The 11,668-nt window shown below is 39.4% G+C and overlaps 1 long non-coding RNA gene across 1 annotated transcript; it reads left to right on the top strand.

Moving 5' to 3' along the window:
* Positions 1–8,422: 8,422 nt before the first annotated feature.
* Positions 8,423–11,104, top strand: LOC117951387. Its single transcript, XR_004658153.1, has 3 exons — positions 8,423–8,436; positions 10,834–10,835; positions 11,032–11,104. It is a non-coding gene; the product is annotated as an uncharacterized LOC117951387 (long non-coding RNA).
* The last annotated feature ends 564 nt before the right edge of the window (positions 11,105–11,668 follow it).

The following is an 11,668-nucleotide window of genomic DNA, read 5'->3' as shown; positions in this document are numbered from 1 at the left end:
ACTAATGCTTCCTTTTCAGTGGAAGTGCTTTCACAGGTCTGTGTAATTCATGTGGTAATGTTGCATAATGCTTGCCAACAATTTGATAATACCTCACAATAAATAATAACCTCAAAATTAGTATAAGTGGAAATATTTAAAAAATAAATCCTCACTATCTCTTGTGCAATGTAATTACTGCGGGTCAGTGTTCAAATAACAATGGAGCCGGGGGGGCTTAGCTTCCTCATAAGAGACTTGAGCTCCCCCCGAAGGAACAACATTTTGAGTTTCAAAAAAATTATAAATACCCATTAGCACTTCTAATGCTGAAATGAATGTTTTGAGAAATATATTAAAATCTAATTAAAATGTCTTATTTATAATTTAAAGTGTATTTGCCCGAAAGTGTGTTTGTGTTCTGTCAAAAATGGGTGTAACAGTATTTATGTGGACATTTATTTTATTTTTTAGGTTAATTTATCAGGCACAATGCAAACGAATAATACATAAATAAATGTAAACTGGCCAGATTTAGCTGGAGGCAATTTTACATCTGCTGTCCCTGGACTGGTGGCAAGATGTCACCCTTACTTTAACCTAACATAGCTGAAAATGCACTTTAGTTGTAGGTGAATGTACTCTGATAATGCTGTTGTACATAACCTGCCCAGCACCAAATGGAAGACCAACAACGTATGCTTATTTTGCTTGAGACATAGAAGGACGAGATAGATTTAATGCAAAAACATGGAGAAATGTCTTGGTCTTCACTATGGCTTCAACCAGTGACAAAACAAACAACCCCAGTTAGGAAAGTGAACTGTTCACATCCATTTTAAGGATAGGCAGTTGGCTTGTCAGTTATAGTGCGGGTGGAAGAAGGTTGGACCCAAATGCACAGAAGGCCAGGAGATGTGGTAAACTTGAATGTTTAGTTGGAGAAAAGTCCGTAAAACAGAAAGTATCCACAAAAAGCAGGTAATGTAATCTCCAAAAAAAACAAAGAAAACAAAGATGACCTGGAACCGAGGTAATACACTGAAAACAGGCAGGGAAACACACAGCACGCTGATGCACAAGGATGACAAGGGGAACACCAACACCATCCAGAGGGTAACGAGGAAACAAGAGGCAGGTGACACAAGGGCTGGGAAACAGGTGAGAAGCATCAAGCAACCACAAGGGCAGATAAACAGGAAGTAAAACTAGACAAGACAGCGCAGAAAACCAGACTATCACAATAAATCAAGAAACAGAACATAACACAAAACAAGACCGAAAAGTACACAATCACAATGAGACGAGACATAAAAACAAAATATGCAATCAGAATAGAACAGAAAACAAAGCAGAATACCGAAACCATAACATCAATTGAAATACTTTGGGAAAAAACTTTAAACACATAGCTACACATGTCAGCATCAATCAGTTTAGATGTAAAGAAGAGTGTTTGTTAGATTAATTTCACTATCAAGAATAGCCAGGAACCACTGAAGTTATGATGAAGTTAGGTTTACTTGCAAGTAGAATTAGTTTTACAGTACTCACAGCATCAGCACAGGAAAATGACCGCCCAAAAAGCTTTCTACAGCAGCTCTTGTAATACATTGTAAAATGAGATTAATCTCTATAGTCACAATAAAGCGTCAATGTTGTCATTTTCTCAAAGTCCAGGGGCACCTGTTCTCTTGGCAAGGACAAGACAGTGGCTCCCAGGGACCAGATGGTGACAGTAGTAACAGTGTCATGTTGTAATGCAAACAATTGTAACACTGATCAGAGAAAAAGTATGTATGTAACGGAATGTTTGTGTTTTTTATACACTGTCTGTGATTAGCTTGTAAGCTTCAGTTGCCATCACAAGTTGGTTTGCATTGTGTCAATATGCTCCATGCTCAATATGAACTGCCCCACTCACAGGCTTAAAAGGCTGGAGAAACATCTTTTATATATTCATTTTTTTTTTCTGATCTCAATTGGGTTTCGAAAGGGAACAGACAAGTTAGTTGGATAGTATCCATGCAAAAAATAGTTACAAGTGGGCTATTACATGTAATTGCTTAAGTGCACCGTTCTGTGTCTATGTAAGTGTGCGTGTGTTTACGCTCCACCTGGGAGTAGAGATAGACTAGACCACACCTTCTGTATTCAAACTATGCTGTCGACACTAAAGCTGTAAGCATCCAGTGTTTGTGTGTCAATAAAGATATGAATTAAATCACATTCTGTACAATATCCAAACACTGAAGTTTTATGCATACATGCATACCGATGTTGTCTGTGTTGTGCTCTTTTAATAAACTCATCAAATTATTCGACAGCTTCAAAAGGCTGTAAAATGACATTGAGAAGTCATTGCATTATGAATGTCAGATTTTTTTTTTGTCAAAATTTGAGATTTCAATATGTATTTTTAGTGTTAAAGATATATTTTAACTGTCATACTGGGTGGACGGCTGTACGGGACACACATGCCAACACATGGGGTAGTAGTATGTCTAAATGAGCTATGGTAAATAGGGTTGGAACGGTACACATAAGTCATGGTTCAGACATTTCGGTTCGGGACAAGGGAGGGAAAAGCAAAACAAAATATAGACGGCAATTTTTTAATTGTCTGTCTCTGGCTGTACCACCGATGACAGCCTAAATTGTGTAAAGTAAGATGTAACCAGTAAAAAATAAGTATCCAACATCATCTCCAGACTCCATCTGGAACTTGTAAAAAAAAAAAGCTACAGTATAAAACTGAAAATTACCTAAAATCTGTTCCCTGCAAAGACAAACTAAAATACCTGATTAATGCAAAATTATCCCTACCTGGTTAAAGCTAATATAGTTATCCTGAAGAAACAAGGCATCCGTCCCAACTAACGTTACGGCTTTTGGAGCCGCGACGCTGGAAATGTAACGCTAATCTACAACAGCAGTCTTATCCACCACTCTCTTGCCTACACTATTGTAACTGACTGGGAAACAAAGGTTTTCCCAAACTCGAGATCTTAAAGAGGTCAGCGGGTCCTCTAACTTTTCCACCACTTGCCATACTCGTCATTTTATACTGCATGCATCCATTAGGATTAGGTGTCCATGAATAAACCCGCATAACAGTGGTTCCACGTTAAATTAGTTCTGCATTACATTCATTCATTTGCTTAAAGGTTTTATTTATTTGATAACATGTATTCTCCTTAAATTCATGCAGCCAACCCTGACACCATTTCGGTTCGATACGAATACATAAACCGTACTTCTGTACTTCTCACCATGTCTCTTGCAGACTTTCTGGAATTTTCCTTCCCTCCACTGGGGTAGGCTGAGACATGTCTCTTCAGACATCACTGTTATGTCGGCCCCTGTGCTAATCTGAAATTGCAGAGTGGTGCCATTCATTTGCAGGTCTGAAACCCACTTATCCTCATCTAGGTCTAAAGCTTCAGCAACCAGGTGCTACCCTCATCGCTATCACTGTCCATCGTTTTCACTGCCCTAACAGCTTTACTTTTACAGACGATTCCGAAATGCCCGGTTTTATCACAATTGTAGCAGCGTTTTCCAAATGCAGGACTCATGCATTTTTCCACTCCTCGAACAGATATCTCCTTGAACTGGTTTTGATACAGTTTTTAAATACATAGCTTTTGTGTTAAAATGCTTTCTCTCAAAAGGTTTGGAGTGTTTCAGCTTATGTGTGGATCTTGTTGCGGCACTCTGTGCTTAGATGAGCTCTGACTGCCGGGCCACATTGATGGCTTTTTCCATCATTAAATCTGTTTCCTTATGCAGTTTCTGAGAAACCTCAACATCCAAAATTCGAATGACAATCCGATCTCTTATCTGTTCATTAATCTAGGTTCTGCTTCCTTACCCATGGCATAAAGCTGTGTTGACTTTGATTTCATCATCTTCTTTGCGGAGCTTCATAGCAAGCCAATAACGAGAAAAACGTTGCTTGCAGACCTGCCACGTTGACGGCCAGGAAAAATCAAACGGCTCTGACGCATGAAAATTTGCCATGTCATTGTTTCACCTGCTTCTGTTCGCAGACATTGAGAGACAAGGAGAGAAGTGTCAAGGAGCAGAGCAGACATAGTAACGCTGCTTGTCAAGCAATTGTCTGGAAAATTATTTAAATAAAAATGAGCTGGTTTGAAAATGGAGATGGGAGATACGGCTAGCTTGACCACAGTCATTGGTTGCATTGGTGGTAAGTTTCAGTGTCAGTGCAAGGCTAGTGCGGGATGTCTAATTGCACAAATCCACAAATCCATAATATCCCCCTATCTCGGTTTTTGATCTGAGATGGGATTCTGTAGAAACACAGTCCAGGCTTGTCTCTCTTTAATTTGTAAATTCATTTGAACAGCTATCTCACATTTTTGGCTACAGTGTGGTGAAAGCTGAGCTGACTTGTTTGCGGAAACTCAGACTAAACTGTAATACTAGCCAGTGCTAATCAAATATTTAAAAAAAACAAGATTCTGTTATTGTATTGCCTAACCCTTGCCTTGATTGTTTTTGAAAATTCTTACTGTTTAACTGTAATACACAACTGTTTGTTCCCAGCCGGACGCCATATTACTTTCTGTGTCAATACGGACATGTTTCATTCAGGGTTTTGGAAACGGCCCTCTGAAACTGCTCTCTTACAATCTTTTAATATCCTCTGATGCGGATGATTCTCACTGTTGCTTTCGTCTCATATCTTGTGTTATGCCTTTGTAAAGCACTTTTTGACTTATGTCAATAAAGAGCACTTTATAAACTTATAACTTACTTATTTACTTTCTACTTAGTCTTTTAATCAGAAGCTTCCCATGACACGTTTCATTTCTTTGGCTCTGCTTGGGATGAAAGAAACATAAAAACAAGAATCTGGTACGAAAAGATTGAAGAAGAGACGATAAAGACTATGCTCTAGATGAAATTTTGATGATCCCCATTGGGACGCCAAGTGTTGTAGAAGTAGACATCGACAAAAATGTTAGTCAAGACAGTTCTACATTCACATTGGAAATGACATGATAAAAAGATAAAAGGTAATTAAATCAGAAACAATTCACTGTTTAAAGTTTAAAGGGGTGTGCAGCTGAGCATTGCATTAAGTCTACAAACAGGAAAATAAGTACTATTGGTACTCATCCAATCCTCTTTCAGACTGCAGATATTTTCATATTTCTCTTCCAAAACTAGATTTATCTTTCCTCCATCTGTTCTTTAAGGCTCTTAGCTGTAGTCCAAAGCCCGGGCCAGTTCATTAATATGCCATGTTGACATAATTTAGACAGATTCAGCGTCCAGTTCCCTATAACATAATTACTTCACCTGCCTTCCGTACATGCTTCCTCTGTAGCTATGCTTGTTAGAGAAGATACAGAGCGTCATATCTCTGTTTCCTGGCAGCAAATAGAAAATATTCTCTGTGGTTGGTGGCTACTGAATAAATATGAGGGAGTCATTGCCAGCAACCATTTGACAGAAGATGATGTGCAGCAGGTCGCCAAATACAACATAAAACCAAACAAGGCTATGATTTTGATTAAATTATGATGTGGCTTGGTACAAATTTTGTTTTGAAATAGTATCAGAAATAGATTTAATCACAGATTTTACAAAATTATGAAGTTAGCAAGCCAGAGACGATTGGTGGTAACTATAAGGGTTTTCAGTGTCAAAACCTCAACAGCAGATGCCTTGCATATCAATTTTGCAGCCATTTAGCTGGCACTCTTAGTCAGAGCCACTACATGAAGTGCAAGAATGGAAAATGATCAATATTGCTAACAAGGCTAAAGCCACTGTGGTTAGATAATAGATGCAAATTCAAACATGTCCTTGGTCTGATTATGTGTGGTGGAAAATATACAAAGTGCTTTTATCCTCCTAGGCAGTTAAGATAAAGGTAAGGTTTGCCCAACAAATGTTTTAGGCCAAGGGCCCCTTAACTGAGAGAGACGGAGCAGGGATCCCCTGATACGCATATTGTATAAAATTAAGTTGCATATTGAACTGGGTATACAGTAACATGTAGGGCGGCAAAAGGGCTGCCCAGGCTTGACTGTGTGCAATAACAAAAGAGTCCCTGTGGATACACAAAAGTCTAACAGTTTATGTGTAGGTCACACTAGCATGCCTTGGCTAACAAGACCACTAAATTGGGAATTTGGGAGACGTTAGTCCTCAGGGTTTTACAACAGTAATCTCCTTAGGTTTAGGCAAAACCTTAAGTTAAGTTAGTCAGTGCCAAGTTAAGGTAAATATCATTGGTTTGGGTTAAGATAAACCCTTTCTCACAGAAAGCCCTGAAGGCTAACTTCCCCATGTGCAGCTTAGGAAGGCTGAATTTTTACTGATCTGAAAACTTCACACCAGTGAAGTTAGTCATTAACAGTTATCTATTTAGAAAGTCAGTGGAAATGCTGCCCACCTGACCTGCAGCCTCGAAATGAAAAACTATGTGGCAGAGCTGCCAACTTTTCCAAAAACCTTTGAGTGAGATTTGAGGGGGGGGGCAACCCATATTTTGCAGCGTACAAAGCAATTTCTCTGGTTCTTTCAGCATTATTATCCTTCAGGGTTTAAATTGGGATTTGTTATGTGTGGGGGGGATGAGGGGCTCTCCCTAGGGCATTTTTTTTTTTTTAAATAAACCATTACATGGCACTTTCTGGAGAGTTTTGTGTAAAAAAATTGAGAAATCAAGTCTTACATGATATGTGAAAAACTGTAGGGTTAATAGCCTTTGCATCGTTGTAGTATAAACAGGTATTAGGGCATTTAGCATTTACATTAATGTTGTTAATCAAGTCATCACTTGATTACACGTTGTATTACCTTCTTATGATATAAGAACTGACCCAGACAATGTGCCAAACATAATGAGCCACATGAAGATACAGTAGCCTATATCAGCAACATCTGAGCAGATTTGGGTCTGTGGTGAACAGGTCCAGGGCTCCCTGGTGTAGGGACCAGGTACCCAAAGTTAAGACCACTGAAATTCTAAAGAATGAGAACCATTGATTTACATAAATTCTAATCCTTTAACCTTTGTGCCATGGCTCAGTAATGTTTGGCCCATATCCTCCGTGCCCCACTTACTGTATTTACTTTTTTGGGAAAATAAAAGACTATTTATATATTTTATAAAATATAGAATTAATTATTTACAGTTACATTCAGAGATGCACCGAGGTTAGAGAAGCACAATAGCGGCCCAACGTTGCACGTATATACAGTATAGTACAGCTCAAATGTGTTTCATCAGATTTCTGCTCATGTTTACAACTTTGTGCACATTCAAAATATAACTCCTCCCATCTCTTTTGTCAGAGATTTGGAGAGTTGTAAGATAGTCTGCTGTGCATGTTATTTCTCCGCTGATATGGTAGTATCTTATTGAGACTGTCGCACTGACACAGAGGCCCATTTGGGTCTCTGGGCTTTGACAGAGTTTAGAGGCGGCTATAAGCTGCTCTTCATCAGAGGTCTACGCACAAATGCAACGCGTCACTGCCCAATGCAGAGCAAGTCCACTAAAATGAACTGAAGCTGTCACGCTTACCAGCCGCGCTACTCACCTCTATCTTTACAGATAGAGTGGAAACGAAGCGACGGACATTCCACAGGGAGCGCTCTTGAACCCCCGCACAGTCTCTGAAAGCACAACTAGTTGATCATAAGTGGCTAACAGGTAGATCTACAGATAAACTCATCTTTCAGAAAATTGACCGACCGGGTTGACACTTCAGCGTGAGAAATCGGGGGTTTGGCATGTGAGCGTGTGAAACCAGTCACATGCGTATGTCTCAAGGCCAATGCGTGCGAGTTGACAGCCCTGATGTGGACGTGATTTTGGAGTGGCAGAGCAATACACGTAAACATGACAAAAACATTTGGGTCGGACCCCAAATGATGCTTTTAATGCACTCTGGCACCTTATTTAAATGCAAAGCACCATCACTGAAAGATTGAAAGTAGAGAAAGTCGAATAATTTGGTGTATGTGTGTGTATGAAACAATCAATAACGGAAGTGGTCCCCTGAGGCCCACCTATCCTGCCGGACAGTCCACTTCCAGCATCTGCTGGGCATATACTGGGGTATGTGAGAAATTTGAACATGATAGTTTATTCTTGACCTTTGGCGATGGCAGCTGACAAAAGAGTCAGCAGATGGGGTCTGCCCAGTTGCTAAAGATTTGTAGATGTCTAAAAACTTTCAATTTTTCTGAGCACTTTATACTGAAGCAAGATCAGGATCTCGTAATAATGACAAATTGCCTCGTAATTATGAGTTGAGTTAGAGGCCTAGTTGCTCAATTTTTGCTAACCTAGGCTGCAAGATTAAACAGTGGGCAAAGTAGATTTCACAAGATTAAATGCCTAATACTCTTTTCTTTTGTTACTACATTTCTAAGATTTTGGTCAAAATTAGGCCCTATGTTCCCACAGTTCACACATTTCTAAGGCCCTGTTTAAACAAGAATGCTTGATTGGTGAAATTGTAAAAATATTTTGTACCTTTTGTATGACGTGAAAACTTCTGTGTGTCCAATGATTGTCTTGTCGCATTAAGTTGGCAGCCCTGAGGCGGCCCGTGGACATAAATCTCCTTGACCTGAAGTGTTATTTACGCTTGCTTTGTCTTCCACAACTACTATGAGGCCTGTAACGACACTGTGGATCACCATGTTGAGCAGGAAGCCATAGAGCGTGACAGGGATCTGCAGCCTCCCACCCAGACAAACAGCTGTCTGGCAAATTGTAATGAGGAAGTGGAAAAAGAGTTAGAACCTTCAACAAATACCAATACCTTGACCCTTAATGGCCCATGGACAGTGACAGAGGTAGCTGACTGCTGGCTGTACATTCTCTACACCAAGGTGAGTAATGGATCCATAAGGACTCCGTACGTTATACAGCTCAGTATACCTACTGTGTATTCCCATACAGCACAGCATTGTTCAAATTAGTTTTTGATTCAACTAACAAGCCACTTGTATTCCTTCAGTTATTAGTCCACTTGATCACAACATCTGCTTGTTCAAGCTGCTAACTTGTTTTTACTTAGTTTTTATATCAATAGACAATAAAAAAACAATGCAATAAATAATAAAAGTGTCATACTAACTAAAGCATGGGGTCTCTTTTTTTTACTCCATACTTGCAACACATTATGGTTAACAGAAGTAACGTCTCTGATGATACTGTAAACATGAATTGGTTTTGTACAGTTATCCTGACATTTACTAAACTTGTGGGCCTCTGCTCAGTGGTTGAGAAGTAAGGAACTCAAGTGCTCAAACAGTAGTACTGCACAAAAAAAGTATAACAAAATGTAAACAAACGTAATATAATTTTGTCTATGAACTCAAAGTTTTCCTAAAAAGTTCAGATTCTTAGTCATCGGAGAGTTCCCCCGGCAGTAATTGTCTGTAGGAGGATGGAGGTGCAGGGTCCATCGGCTGTGCTGTGTATGAATGTGCAGGGCCCATGGGGTGGTGGTGTGTACAAATTGGCAGGGGCCATGGCGTGGTGGTTTGTGCAAATGTGCGGGGGTCATGGGCTAAGCTGTGTTGTAGCGGTCAGGTGGGGCATGGTGTGCTTGTGCTTGAGATGTCACATGTCTCACAAGGACATCAAAACTATGGTTTATTCTAATTTGAGCCTCTGCAATTTTGTTTGCCTATTCCTGTTGCTCCTTTCAGCCTTCTCCAATAAATCTCCAATCCTCCTCTTTATGTCGAGGACGGTCTGCATTGGATCCACTCAAAGTTTCTTCTGGAGCCTTTCACCTCTATGGACATCGAGCCTTGGCTTGAAAAGAAGATAATGATATGTTTAGTATTGACAATGATAAATTGTAAAGCATGGCCAGTGGTGTAGTCTAATGTATGCAGTGGGTATAATGTACTGTATATGTATGGGCATATATATATATATATACAAATTTATATAAAAAGACATTTCCTGCATTCTGACACAATTTTATGTTTATTTAATTTAATGGAGTTTTTTATCTTTAATTATGGAGAAAATAGCTCTTTATTTAGCTTATGTGATGAAGAAAAAAAACACAGATGAAAAAAGTATGTTGTTACATGGTATTGGACATTTGTAAGAGGGTTTATTAAAATCCTGTAGCTTAGTGTGTATATATAGCTGCGTATTACGTAGACTACATCATTAGGCATGGTAATTGTAGGCTTAATGAACATACAGTAAACATACCTGAAGTAGATTTTTCCGCTTCAGGGCTGAGGTATGGGAGTTGGCAATTGATTATTCTGTGTTGGGCAGTTTAGGCGATATGATGACTCACTCAGTGTCCATGGTGTTGTTATCCTCCCGACCCAACCCCAAACCCCATAATTCATTACATATATATATCTGGAGTGTGGTCTATCTGTATAGTGCCTTGAGATAACTCTTGTTATGAATTGATACTATAAATAAAATTGAATTGAATTGAATTGAATTATATCAAAATATAGAGTGATTACTCGTCCATGGCCACTTCGCTGTTAGGTATACACAGCCTGCCTATACTTGTAGCTTTGATGATATCTGACTTTAACAAATCTTTAACAGATGTGCCTTTGACATCCATCAAGGTTCAAGGTACTACTGAAGAAATTTTGTCCATATGTCTTTATATTTTGACTGGCAGGACTCCCACTCCACACCCTGTTGTGCCTTTGTGGCTTTGCAATTTAAGGTTGTGTGGAGCAATGACTCCACTTCCTCATCTGTCCATACAAAATTGTCAGCCTTTGTTGTTCACTTCACCATGCTGTGTTTTGATTTCGGTTTGCTACGGAGAGAAGTAGAAGTAAGGTTGTACACAGGCGTAAAAACTTGTCAATGCTTCACAGTGCCACCTAGCCGTCTGGAGTGCATGCTACATCAAATATCACACACTTTTGCGTTGCCATATGTACGCATATTCACCCCCCCAAAAAACTTGCGTCTAAACACAGAATAAAAAGTGAAAACAAAACGCCAATGTTGCATTTTCTCTTCAGATCGTTTCGGTGTAAGCGTAGCCTAAGATGTTTTTTCAAAATTAGGCCCAAAGTTCCCACATTTACTTTTGCATGAATTTGTATCAGATTTTATCCCCCTTGATTCCAATTTGGGGTTGAGGTTAGGTGTTAACAAAAGCATGGTAGCATCTGGTTAAGCGAGCGGCCAGGTAGCTCAGTTGGTAGAGCAGCCGCCCATTGACAGATTTACTCCTTGACGCATCGGGCCAGGGTTTGACTCCGACCTGCAGCCCTTTGCTACATGGCATTCCCCCTTTTGTATATTCAGCTGTCCTGTCAAAGATTAAAATACACCCCCAAAAAAAGAATCTTCTGCAGTCAATTAATCTGATTTCTTAGCCGTATTTCTGGTACTTCTGGCCGTATTTCTGGTACCGATACCCTTTTATGTTCTACCATCTGTCCACTGAATGCAGGCTTTGTTGCCCACATGCAAAATAAGTTTGATGATCCTGGAAAGAGCCCAATCCTTTGATAAAACATTGTAAAGTTTCACAAATACATGGGCATGACAAAAACAAAGTCAAGCTGTTATTACCCTAACGCTGCAGAGGTGGCTCTCAGACAAAAGCACCTCAATGGCAGAAATATGAAATGTTATCCCTCAAAAAAAAAAATATAAATGATTAAATATCAT

Source organism: Etheostoma cragini, chromosome 10, assembly GCF_013103735.1.
Source record: "Etheostoma cragini isolate CJK2018 chromosome 10, CSU_Ecrag_1.0, whole genome shotgun sequence".
Taxonomy (NCBI): Eukaryota; Metazoa; Chordata; class Actinopteri; order Perciformes; family Percidae; genus Etheostoma; species Etheostoma cragini.
Note: the sequence above shows the minus strand (reverse complement) of the source record. Positions and strands in the feature narration are given on the sequence as shown.